This window comes from Marmota marmota, unplaced genomic scaffold, assembly GCF_001458135.2.
Source record: "Marmota marmota marmota unplaced genomic scaffold, marMar, whole genome shotgun sequence".
Taxonomy (NCBI): domain Eukaryota; kingdom Metazoa; phylum Chordata; class Mammalia; order Rodentia; family Sciuridae; genus Marmota; species Marmota marmota.
Window position 1 is genome coordinate 21,824,003 of NW_026000153.1, and position 13,327 is coordinate 21,837,329.

Sequence of the window (13,327 nt, forward strand, 5' to 3'; positions counted from 1 at the left end):
AGGCCAGAATCTTCATCACCAGGTAAATGAGGTATAAAAAGCCATGAATATGGTGGCATAGCTTCCTGGTGGACTTGTTCTTTGGGGAGACAGAGCAGCAGGGAGTCAGGGGCAGGAGTGGGCAGAAGAGAGCTCTGTTGCACCCATAACAGTGTTGCCCTCCAAAAGAAAACCTAAACTTTAGTTTATTTATTGATTTGATATAGTTGTTACAGAATGTACCAAAACATTATAGTATGACTTATAAATTGGTACAATAATGAAGTGTCAATTAAAAATTAAATTTTAGCTTTTTTTTCTGAGAGTGACACTGTTGTAGGTGTGACCGTGCCACCATAGTCATGGCTTTTAAAAATACTAAAAGGACACCCACGAAACAAGAGATGGCAAGCCACAGAATTAGAATCACCCTTACCAACCCCAACATGAAATCTCTGGAGAAGGTGAGTACTGACTAGATCAGCAGCACAAAAGAAATGACCCTCAAACTGAAAGGACCCCATTCACCTATCTACCCAGACTTTGAAAACTGCTACAAGCAGAACACCTTTTGGTGAAAGTTGTAAGACATGGGATTGGTTCCAGGTGACAACCAAAAAGCAACTCATTGACTCATAGTCTTTCTGAGACTGTGAAACACATAACTTCCATCACATTGGAGTGGAAGTTAAAGTCACCATTGCAGATGCCTAACTCAACTACTTTAAAACATTCATTATCAGTTATTAAAAAATAAATGAATAAATAAAAACAAATAAAAATACAGATGTTTAAATTAAAAAGAAATTGTGAAATACCTAAGTGGAAATGTAAGAAAAGAGCACTAACAAATTGTGGAGGTCACAACTGCAGGAAGCAGCCATTGCCCAAAAGGTAGGGGAGAGAACGACAAGAGGCTGAAATTACTAAAACTCAAAAGCTTGGGAGAAGGCTTACTCTGGTGGAACCCAAACTTCTGAAAAGAGCCCACCAGATGCTGGTTCTGGAAGAACAGAAGGCTGCATTCAGCTACTTCTGCAGGTAGGAACCTCTCTGGGAGAGATATGTTGCTGGGGGATTCTCACAGCAGCAGGAAGCACAGGAAACAGGGCAGGGAGGAAGCAGGAAATCTCTCCTAGTGCCCTTAGAACTCCTATCCTTGCTAGAGCCTCACAGGGAGCAGATGGCAAAGCAGTACTATGGTTTTCAGGTTGGTCAAAAGGTACAAAATTTCAGTTATACAGTAGGAATAAGTTCAAGAGATGTATTGTACAACATGGAGACTATAGTTGAAAACTGTATATTGTAGTCTCAAAAATCACTAAAAAAGTAAATTATAAATTGTTTCTACAAAAACATTTAGTAGGTGAGGTAATAGATATGCTAATTATTAAGTTCAACATAGCCTTCCCCAAGTGTATACTTATTACTAAGCAGCATTATGTTGTATAATACAAACATATACATTTCTGTCAAGTAAAAATGTAAAGTAGGATAAAGTTTCTTTTCAATATTAACATAATTTATTTTGTGTAATAATTTGATACTACTTTCAATAATTATTAGTTCTTTGTAATAGCACACTGACAATCTTTTTAATTCATAATTAATGCTGAGTAAATAAAACCATGGGAATGTTTCTTTTAGTCAGACAGAACAAAGCACTTTTTCCTATGAATTGTTTTTTCAGAGAAGCAGCAATTTTTGACCAAATATTTGTATTCAAAGTTGTAGTCAAGCAGCTTCATAGTACAGAGGAAAATTGCACCACAGAATGAGGTCATCTTGCACATTGAATGGTTACTACTTGGATATTCACTAACAAACCACACACAAAGGGGGGGGGAGGGTGGGTGGTGGGGAGAGAGAGAGAGAGAAACTTTCCTTAACTAGAAAGAGGTCATTTCCATTACCACTTTCCAGGCTTTAGAAGTTGAGGCATTGTAGGGCTCTATTAATCTCTCAACATTTAAGCAGAATTGATAAGATATTTTTTTCAGATATTTTTTGCAAGAGTTTTTAAGATTCTTATAAAGTTATGTTGCAAGATATTAAAAATATAACATTTACAATTTAATTTTTAATATTGCCTCAAAGATCCAATACAACAGAGAATAAAATATATACAAATACATACAGATATACATATATTTAAAACATAAGATAAAATGAGTGGTTACTCATTTAAATAAGTATATTGAAGTGCATAAAAATGTGACAGCATCCTTATACAAAGTGGCAGAAGATATCAATTCAGCAAGCAACTTTATTTTAAATATGTATTCTCACTAATAATATTTCAAATTAATAAACTTTATTTCCTTTCATTTTATAAACATTTTAAGTAGTAACTGCAACCATAATGATTAGTTATGACAATACTAAAATCCTGGAAGATATGATGACATTAATACATATTTATGTTTATGATGGAAATTTAATGTGGTGACCATATTCTCAAAAATATAATAAAAAGTTAAAATCCTCCATTACAACATTCTCTAGTCTTCCAGATCTTCTGACTATGCGATGCTATGCTTAGAAATCTTTTCTTAAAGACCTATTACAAAGAAGTAAAAGCATATTTCAAATGTCATCTAAACAGGACAAAAGATACAGGAAATCTTAAATATTCTGTAATCAATTCCAGTATTCTGATGAAACAAGAGGCATTTCCAAAGAGAATCCTCCCTGAATAGATCCTCAGTATATTCACTGTGACCATTGAATCAAATTGCTATATCTCCTCTACAACTCTGAAATTATTTTTGCATCTACACAAAAACAGAAAGAAAATATAAGAACAGGTTTGTTAAGATAGTGGTAGTTTGTGCCTTATTTTATTCTCCAATATGTATCATAGTGATCTTAAACAAAACTCCAGTGTGGAAAAGAAGCCAGAGCATACATCCTGCTGAGGTATGTGCTATCCAGGTATGACATGCCTCCTAGACCCAAGATAAAATCCGTTAGGCTGGAAGCTTATGACAGCTAGTAGCTTTTCAGTGGGGGAAGGACATTTCCTTTTAAACCTGCACAAATTCTTCAGTCAAGTGATTTAATTAGAGCTTGCTTTTCCCAAATTGCTTGTGTAGAAATCCACAAAGTTTATAATGCAAGCCAGGAAATTGATTCAAACACAGATTGTTCTGGTAGGCGCCAATAAAAGTTCCTGTCCCGAATCACAAGGTTTAAAGCTGTACAGAAGTGGTGCCACAAAGTCTGAGAAAAGACAGCCCCATTTTATTAGTAGGATCAAGGACACCACCCTACCTTTATTTAAGTATTACCATATGTTGTAGATAATATGATAAAACCAAAGCTAACACTAGCTTGAACATCAGGCCACTAATAGGAAATAGGAAGCCCAAAGACTCCTTTTCCTAAAATCTTGAAAATTAGTTTTCTAACTGACAAGCACACATGCACCTTTATTTTTGACTACTTAGTACTTCAAAATGATAGCTCTGTGTTCTCCTGAAACCTTGAAATTTTCTTTTCTTTCTTGTTTTTTTTTTTTTTTTTTTTTTTGCAGCACTGCAACTCAAAATTATTTTAAGTCAGAAACTTTAAGCAACCACTCTTGTAGATTTTCCCAGCTTTTTAGTGTGGTGTTACAGGGGTGACCAGCCAGAAAGGACTGAGCATAGAGTAACAGACACTTGCTTATTTTGCTGTAAGTTTGTCTGACATCTGAGCACTTGATATTCCTTATGCTTCATGGTGGAAGGAAGAGTTGGCTTGCCAACTTATACGGTCTTGAGATTTTTGTTTGTTTGCTTTTGGTCAGTATCCTTGTTGCTTTCATATAGAAGAGAGTTTTTAGAGCTTTCAAAGTGCTCATTGTGTGCTGGGCATGGTGGCAGACATCTGCAATCCCAGCAGCTCTGGAGGCTGAGGCAGGAGGATCTCAAGTTCAAAACTGGCCTCAGCAAAGGTGAAGTGCTAAGCAACTCAGTGAGACTCTGTCTCTAAATAAAGTATGAAAAAGGGCTGGAGATGTGACTCAGTGGTTAAGTGCCCCTGAGTTCAATCCCTGGTACCAAAACACAAACAAACAAAGTGCTCATTTTTTTATGATGTTTGTGAATGAGAATTTTTCCCTAAATGTCACAGATTGATATGAACATTTAACTAGTCAGAAACCATGATTCCCCTTCCTCCTTTGACATAAAGGAAGAATTTTAAAAAACTTCAACCCATATGTATTATCAGGTGTTATTTTAGGAAATTTTGTCTTTGTTTTTATCAATGAGAACTCATTTACTCTATGTTCTTGCAAGTAGCAAAATGTAAAAATAAAAGTGGCAGGATAGCTCAGTGGCAGAACATTTGCGTAATGTGTATGAGGTCCTCATTTCAATACTCAGTACTGAAAAAAAAAAGAAGTGGTGGTGGATGTAGAAGACTGGTATTAGATCAATTCTTTCTTGATAAGAAACTACTAAGAACCCATAAACAATGTTTTAACTTTTATAGTACTTGCCCAAAAATGTACTTATATCAGGTGACCCATATGAATTTGCTGATTTAAAATTCCAAAGTGGTTTAATATTGGCAGTTTTGAATAATTTGTTATGGTATATGCAGCTGAACACATTAACTGAATATTCAGTCACTAGATTTTATGCACTCTTCCCTGTTTTCCTCACCGTGTTTAAGATGGTGAAAAAAATCACGTCAGTATATAAAGATGACTGAATCTACAGAGTGCAAGAGGCTAAGCAGAAGGAATGTTGCAAGAGAGAAAGTAGAACATGGGATAGGATGTGTGCCATGTTTAAGAACTGGTAGCTTCTTCTTGCATAAAACTGAGTTTCTTGCTTTATTTTGGACATTAAATGCTTATAAACATGACAAGGATAGATAACAGTTTTTGTTTGTTTGTTTGTTTTTATGTTTTAGGAAAACCAAAAGAGACAGGGAGAAATGGCCAATAAAGTGAAAACTCTTTCAAGGTGAAATGGAAGGAACTGGATAAAGGACATAGACTGAGAAAGAATGAGGATAATTAGGACAGAATTTAATGCAGGTGTGGCCAGGACTGTCAGATTAGGATGATCATTGAAAGCAGTCTGTCAGATGGAGCAGTGAGGTTAACAGTACCTTTTTTGAAAATAGATTCAGTGAAATGGTAAGGTAGAGTTGTGTCAATCATGTTCAGTCAGGAGAGTCTCTGGTGCATATGTCAGTCAGAAGCTGCTGTGTCCTGCCCCAGAGAGAAATGGAAAAGATGCTGGTGCACTGGATGAAGTCTGAGGATTCTCCTTTTTTTTTTTTTAATAATTTCACAATTATAATACTCTATGGTAAAACCCTTGGTTCAAGTTTTCCTCCTTATTCGTGAAATTATATCAATGACTTTTCCTCCCCTTTTTCCTACTTTCTTTGGGTATAGATGCTTTTAAAATTTTGTAAAAAGTATAGAAGCTGCTATAGATAGACTATATATGTTTCTCCAAAATTCATGTTTAAATCCAATGCCCAGTGTGATAGTATTAGGAGGTGGGATGTTATGAGATGATTAGGATATGAGCACAGAGTTCTCATAATGGGATTAGAGTGGCCCCAGAAGGCTGCCTTGCTCCTTCTGCCATGTGAGGACACAACCAGAAGATGCCAGTCCTTCCCAAACACCAAATCTGCTGGTACCTTGATCTTGAACTTCTAAAACTGTGAAAAATAAATTTCCATCATTTGTAAGTCACCCAGCCTAAAAGACCAAGGACCTCCTTTCCCAAAAAGCAGGTTATCAGACATTCATAGACCTCAGGTTATAAAGTAAAACAGATTGAAATATTTGAAAACTATTCTGGTTAGTTGAGAGTCATTGTGCTATTTGAAGTCCCTCCTTGAATGCTCTTTTTTAAAAGGTAGAATTTGCTTATCATCGCAATTCTTTTTTATCAATGCATTATACTTATACACAATACTGGTGTTAAATTTGACAAAATCATACAAAAATATAATTTGTTCCACTTGTGTTTCCAGTGTTTACTCTTTTCCTATCCACCTCTCTCCCCTTTCCTCCGCTTTAGTAATCTTCTTTTTACTTATTTAAAATTTGTTTAAATCAGTGTTTTATGGACACACATAAAGATGAAATTCACTGTGGTATATTCATATATGTACATAGCATAGCAAACAGGATACAAATAGGAAAAGAAGTCAAATTATCTCTTTTTACTGATGACATGATCCCATATTTAGAAGACTTGAAAAACTCCACCAGAAGACTTCTAAAGATAATAAACAAATTCAACAAATTAGCAAGATACAAGACCAACATATATAAATCAAGTGCTTGCCTATACTTCAATAATTATTCTGCTGAGAAAGAAATCAGGAAAACTATTCCTTTCACAATAAGTTCAATAAAATACTTGGGAATAAATCAAACTAAGAGGTGAAAGACCTCTTCTTTTATTGATAGTGAGAGAGAGTACTCTAAAAAATAACTTTCTAAATTCAAGTTGAAAGCCATATCTTGGGATTTTATTATTCTTTCCATGCTGTTATCTTTATACCTTTTTAACCTTCTTTTTATTGTCTCTTTGTTTTGCTTCTTCATGTAACTTTAATCTTTGCACTATTAATTTCAGTTGCTATTTATTCGATCACACTGCTCATGGCTCCTTGGCATATTTTCTTAGCTCTCATCATAATGTCAATAACCTTACAATAAAGCCTTGCTCATAGCATTTATTTTTAATTTTCAATATCTTCTTGGCATGAGTTGGAAGTTTATTAGTTTATTTTAAAAGTTATCTGTTATAACTCTCCTTCTTAGGAGTTGTCCACATTAGCTATCATTTTATTTATAGGGTTGCCTGGGAATTTAATCTAGGACAAATGATCTTTTCTTTGTCATGGCCATATCTAAGATTAGAAGATATCCATGCATAGTCAACCAGATTTAGAATTAATCTTAATGGTCCTCTACTGTGCTGTCAACAATTACTGTATAAAGAAATCTCTATAATAAGCGATACTTTAAAACCATTAATTCTTAATAGTAATGAAGCAAATGTAAATAGAAGCAAGATAAAGGCAACTCTTGTAGCCACTAATGAAGAAATACAGCATTACTGAGATTGCAGTAAAATTTGTGAACTTATGAACTGCTAGAAGCAAAAACCTAGAGAATTAAGAGCTTACACTTGTGGTTAATCTTTACATTTGTGGTAAATCCATAAGCCAGCCATTGTGTTACATGTTGATTAGAATTTTTAACAAAGTAATCTCCTCTATAATTAACTTATGCCGGGTAATTCCCTGAAAGCAAAGAGTCACATGTCTAAACATTATTCACTAACGTGTCATTTATATTAGCAGAAAATATAGTTTAATTACATCAGGATTTGAAAGTTTAGTAAGTTAAATAGAATATTATATAATATTATAAAAATTATAGAGCTCCATAAAATATTTACCATATAGAATTAATTGAAAACAAATGCTACTGTTAAAATTTTAAACATTTAAGATGTTAATGGAAAAATAAGCACTGTTGTCTTTTGCTTTAGATTGGTAATGGATAATACATCTCACAGATTTAAGACAGCAAAACTTATATACCAGTTTCTTCTTATAACTGCTATTATCTCTGCTGTAGAGTTTTCATTGATCTACAGTGAGGACTGGGTTTTCTACACTTGGTGGCTGGGTCACAGTATGGTGTGGAATCATTTGGATGAGCTGTCAATCGTGATTGTTGAACATTGCCAGACAAAGGGGAGTGTTCCTGGAAAGCTCCACACCCTTTTTCACCTTTCTCACCCTGTGCATCTCTCCATCTGTATATTTGGATATATTTTATAATATACCAGTAACATGAATAAAGTGTTTCCTTTATTTGTCTGTGAGAAGATTGAAGAAATTATTCAAGCCTGAGGAAGAAGTCATGGGAATCATCAATATGTAGCCAATTGATCAGAAGTTTTAGAGACCCAGACATGACTGGCATCTGAACTGGAGCAGTCTTGTGGGACTAAGCCCTTAACTTGTGGGTTTGGACACTACCCTCAAGAAACGTATCTGTGTTAATCAGTTTTTCATCGCCATGACCAAAATTCCTGACAAGAACAACTCATAGGAGGACAAGTTTATTTTGACTCACAGTTTCAGATATATATGTCATAGTTGGCAGAGTCCATTGCAGAAAATCATGCTGGAAGGGCATGGCAGATGAAAATTATTCAGCTTATGGCTGCCACGCAGGAGAAAGTGAAATAGAGAGGCTCAGACAAGGACCCAGAGACAGATGTAGTCCCATGTCCTACCTGCCTACAATCACCACCCACTAGTCCAGTCCAATATGAAATCCTCAATATCCAATCATTCCATATCTGAACATGCATTGCCTAATGTGTGAGCTTTGTGTGGGGGGGGATATATCAGATCTATGACAGTGTCAGAACCAAATTGAATTAGAGGACACTTAGATGGAGTCTGCTGCAGAATTGCTTTTTTGGTGTGTATGGAAACACCTCAATCTGGTATCACAAGTTTTAAACTGAGTGAGCGTATAAAACTTGGTTTTAACACTATAAATTTCAGACCATGCTAAAATGATCACATTTAGCTTCTGATTTCTTTGTTCAAAAAGTCAAAACTGAGACACTGGAGAGAGTGATGTCCCATTTACCTGAGCTTCCCACATTCTGAAGAGAGGCCTCATCCACAATGTATCCTTGTGAATATAAGCATTTTCTTTCTTTCCCAGAAACACCCAGTTGGCACCATATGCCTCTTACCTTGCTCTCTCTGACTTCCTGCAATTGTTGATTTGTCCACAACCACACCAGGTAATTAGACAAAGGGGATTTAATATATAAACTTTGTTACACAGATGTTTCAGGACTGAAAGAGTAGAGAGGGAAACCCTGAGGCATCATAGAAACCAAAGTACAGGAAGCCTTCACACCCCTTCAGCTTGATATCCTGAGGAAGACAGGATGTCATAAGCAATTCAGTTATCTGCCTCAAACAAGCACCAAGTACATGTGGGGGTCTTCCTAACAGGGGAGACTGTATAAGTGAGAAAAAGGATGATCCCTTTCCTATCCATCATGAAGGATCATGTCCAACATCTCTTTAGCAAAGACAAGAAGATAAAAGAACTGCAAATTTATTTGATCATAGTCACATGACAAATGAGACTTCAGATTGAAAATCCATGGACCCTCAGTGAACACTCCATTTTTATGCTTCTTCTCAGTGAAGCACGAACAGACTTATTTCTAAGACTGGACACAAAGGCATGAACTACTAGTAACAGACGGAGAGGAAAAACCCAGCAAAGCCTGTCCAGTTTGGGTTTTACTACTCATTTGTAGCATTTCTTCCTCCTGAATGTGGGGCCAGATCCTTCTAGAATGAGTATTAATTTCTTTATGGCCAGCTCTGAAACAGAAAGACAGGAGAAAAAGTAACATATTTTTGGTTTTATGGAAGGCTCTTGGGAAAAAAGGGTTCTGACCCGCATTTAGGAAGAGGAACTCAGTTTCTTTGACTTGCTTTGAGGAGAATGAGGGCAAGAGTGTGAGAAACCTTGCTTCTGAGGCTGCTTCTGAGGCCTTCACTTTGAAGTATAGTTCTCTGAGCCTCAACCAAGCATCGAGCAGAAATGTGAGATAACCAGATACCCTGGAAAAGTTACTGAGCAACGGGAAAATTAGATGCAGGATGAAAATAATCTAATTGCCCAGGGATTGCAGGCAGAATGCCTAAATTAAGGCTGGTACAATGAAATGGAGAGGAGGAGGTTTTCTGTCTATCAGTAGAAGGCAAAATCAGCATAAGCTGGGGTCTGGTGAGATATGGAGAGATGTGGGAGTGGGAATCTTCCAGGTTTCCAGGAAGCCCATCCAGGTGGAGTTGATTCCATTAGCCAAGAACCTATATACAGGAGAAGCAGGACTGCAAGGGGCATGATGGACATAGAAGAAATTCTCCATGCATCTTTAAAAGCTAAACACTGTACTTTCCATGTTATTCTCATTCTTTAGGAGTCAGAAATTAAAGCTCAAAGGAAAAGTCAAGGAGTCTGAGGTAGGAGCAGCTGAAAGCTTGGCTGACACTGAAGCTGACCCTATTGCACCACCATGGCCCCTGCACTGGGTGGTACGTGTGCAGACCGAGTCTGGCTGTTGGGGAACATGGGCTGAAAAACTAAGCTGTCAGTCACTCTGCCCAAGTGCAGTACACAGAAGGAGGCCTGGCAATTCCACAGGGCTTCTGCATAAATGGCTCCATAAATGTAGTATGCAAATATGGTGCCCTCAGTCCTATTTTCCCAGAGTTTCCTATTCTGGACAATGGCAGGCTGGCTTTCCACTCTTGTTAGCTGCACTTTGTGCTGAGGTCAATGCCCCTGCTACTGCCCTGGCTTCCCAGGAGCTTGGTTCAGGAAGAGTTTGGGTTCAGACACATTTATAGATCAGAGACACCATCCCGCAACTTCCCTCTTTAGAGTCTCCTCTAAACTTTCTCTCCTAAGTCAACCATCTGTTTAGTTATGGGAAGAGTGTCATGATTCAGGGGCAGGCTGCTCGGGGCCTTCTCTGTGAAGCTCTGTGAGCTCTATGAACATGGGAAGGTCACCTGGTCTCTTTGTACCTGAGTTTATCCTCTGCAATATTGAAATGATTAACAGCCCCTCCTTCCTCACATTTTTGTCACTAGGATTATATGAGCTAACATCTTATAAAGCACTTAGAACCCAACACACAGCAAATGCCATACAAGATTTTGAGGAAGGAAGGAGGGAAAGTTGGGAGGGAGGAAGGAGGAAGAAGGAAGGAAAAGACAGAGAGGAAAGGAGGAAATAAAGGGCAGATGATAATTTTTAAATTTTAAATATAAACTATTAAATTACCAGAGTCAAACTTTCAACTTGACATTAAAAAGATCTTACAGTCCTAGAATCTAATGTGACACAGCCCAAATTTTAAAAATATGCCATGTTTATAAAAGATTCATCGAGAAAAAGTGTAACATAAGGGTTTAAAAAATAAATTGATATAATGGAAGAAGAAAATAAATGATCATAGATACACCAGCCAATTCACAAATAAACAAAGGAGTGGTTGGATTTTGTATTTTTAGATACTGCTATGGATTGGATCATAAATTCCCCCAAAGGCCCATGTGTTAAAGGTTTGGTCACCAGCTTGCCATGCTACTGGGAGGTGGTGAAGTATTTAGGAGTGGGACCTAGTGGGAAGGGTGGTAGGTCATGGGAGGCATGTTCTTGAAGGGGATATTGAAACCCCAGCCACTCTCTGTCTCTCTTTCTCTATGTTTGTTTCCTGGCCACCGTGAGATGAGCTGCCTTGCTCTACCATGTACTCCAATGCCTCAGAAGAACCAGCACTGCCTTTTTAATTTTAGTTTTTGCCTCCCCACAGGCCCAAGATGACCATGCACTGGAACCCCTGAAACTATGAAACAAAATGAACCTTCTTCCTTGAAGTCCTTTATCTTAAGTATTTTATCACAGTGATGAAAAGCCAAATGACACAGATGAAGGGATGTGTCAGGTAAAACCCATTCATTACTTGCTATTTTTTAAAAATTGTAGTTCCACAATGAAGTAATAATCACTCGATTTTTCTTTATTATTTATTTATTTATTTATTGGTGAAAAGCAACACATTGAGATCTATAAAAGACACTGAAAAAGCAATAGAAGATTTGCAATAGAAGGTCTGTAACTTTGAAATAAGAAATACAGAAAACATAAATGCAGGTGATAAAAATAATGTAATGAGTCACAATGGTAATGATATCTTCAATAGACAGCATGACAGATGTCACTATCAACAATCTACAGATAAGAAAAGGATGGCTTGCATAACTTGCTAATGGTAGTCAGAAGCAGAATTCAAATCCACAAATAAACTCTACTATGTTAATAACACCATCCTAGGATGAATGGGAAGGTCAAACTGGATCCAAACCGGGAGAAAACGATACAGATATAATACCATTTCTTCTCCTTCCCTTTCCTCCCTCCCTCCCACATCTCCCTTCTTTTCTTTCTCTTTATTTTTTCTCTCTCATGTTATTGGTATTTTTAATGTTTAGATTGTCTTTCTTATTTTAATTTATGTTTATTAGCACATTTTAATAGCACGTATGAATGGGATTCAGTGACCAGTCCACTTTCCTTTTGTTTTGTTTTGTTTGATACCAGGATTTGAACTTAGGAGCACTCAATTACTGAGCCACATCCTCAGCCCTATTTTGTATTTATTTAGAGACAGGGTCTCACTGAGTTGTTTAGCGCTTTGCTTTTGCTGAGGCTGGCGTTGAACTTGTGATCCTCCTATCTCAGCCACCTGGCCACTGGGATTCAGCCTCCTTCTCCCTCATCCTACACACAGCTTTCCCACTTCATAGTAATCACTAGTCTATTTTCAGGTTGACATACTTTAGCTTCTATATATAAGAGATCATACATTAATTGTCTTTCTGTGTCTGGCTTATTTCATTTAATGTTCTCCAGTTTCATCAAATTTCCTGAAAATGATAGCATTTCATTCTATTTTATGGCTGAATAATACTTGTGTGTGTGTGTGTGTGTGTGTGTGTGTGCCATATTTTCTTTATCTGTTGTTTAATCACTTGGGCTGATTCCTTGTCTTAGTTATTGGGAATAGTGCTGCAATAAATACAAAAAATGCAGGCATGTCTTTCAGCATGCTGATTTCATTTCATTTGCATATATATCCAGGAGTGGGATAGCTGAATCATGTGATAGTGTGTTTTCAATTTTTTAATGAACCTCTACACTGACTTCATACTATTCTACATAATGACTGTATTAATGTATATTTCTACCAATGGTGTATTGTCACTTTTCCTTCATATTCTCATCAGCATTTGTTATTTTGTTATTGTTGTTGTTGTTGAATAATAGCCCTTACAGCTGGGGTGACTTGATATCTCATTGTAGTTTTGATTACTTTAAAATCTTAAGGGTAGAATCCCTATCTCAAGCACCTTTGTAATACCCCATGTACTATGGGATATCAACGGATACTTTAAAATTTGAAAAAATAAAAATGTGAAAAAGAAAGTGAAGTAAGTAAACATTAAGTGAACATAAAATCTTAACATCTGGTATGGCATTTTTCAATCTGCATAGTTTTCACATTTCCATGACAACATTGCAATAATTTGCTGAAAATTATCTTTCCTTTTTTTGTTGTTGATTATGGAAGAGGACTATTAAATCCACTAGGCCTTTGAAGGTAATGGTGTCAAATTTAGGAGAAAAAGAGAGAACAAAGCAAAAATAAGAAAGATCCCAATCTGTTTCTCTTGAGATGTGTATCACAGC

General features: G+C 36.5%; 1 pseudogene; it reads left to right on the forward strand.

The window, feature by feature from the left end:
• Positions 1-341: 341 nt before the first annotated feature.
• LOC107146240 lies at positions 342-693 on the forward strand (annotated as a pseudogene).
• The last annotated feature ends 12,634 nt before the right edge of the window (positions 694-13,327 follow it).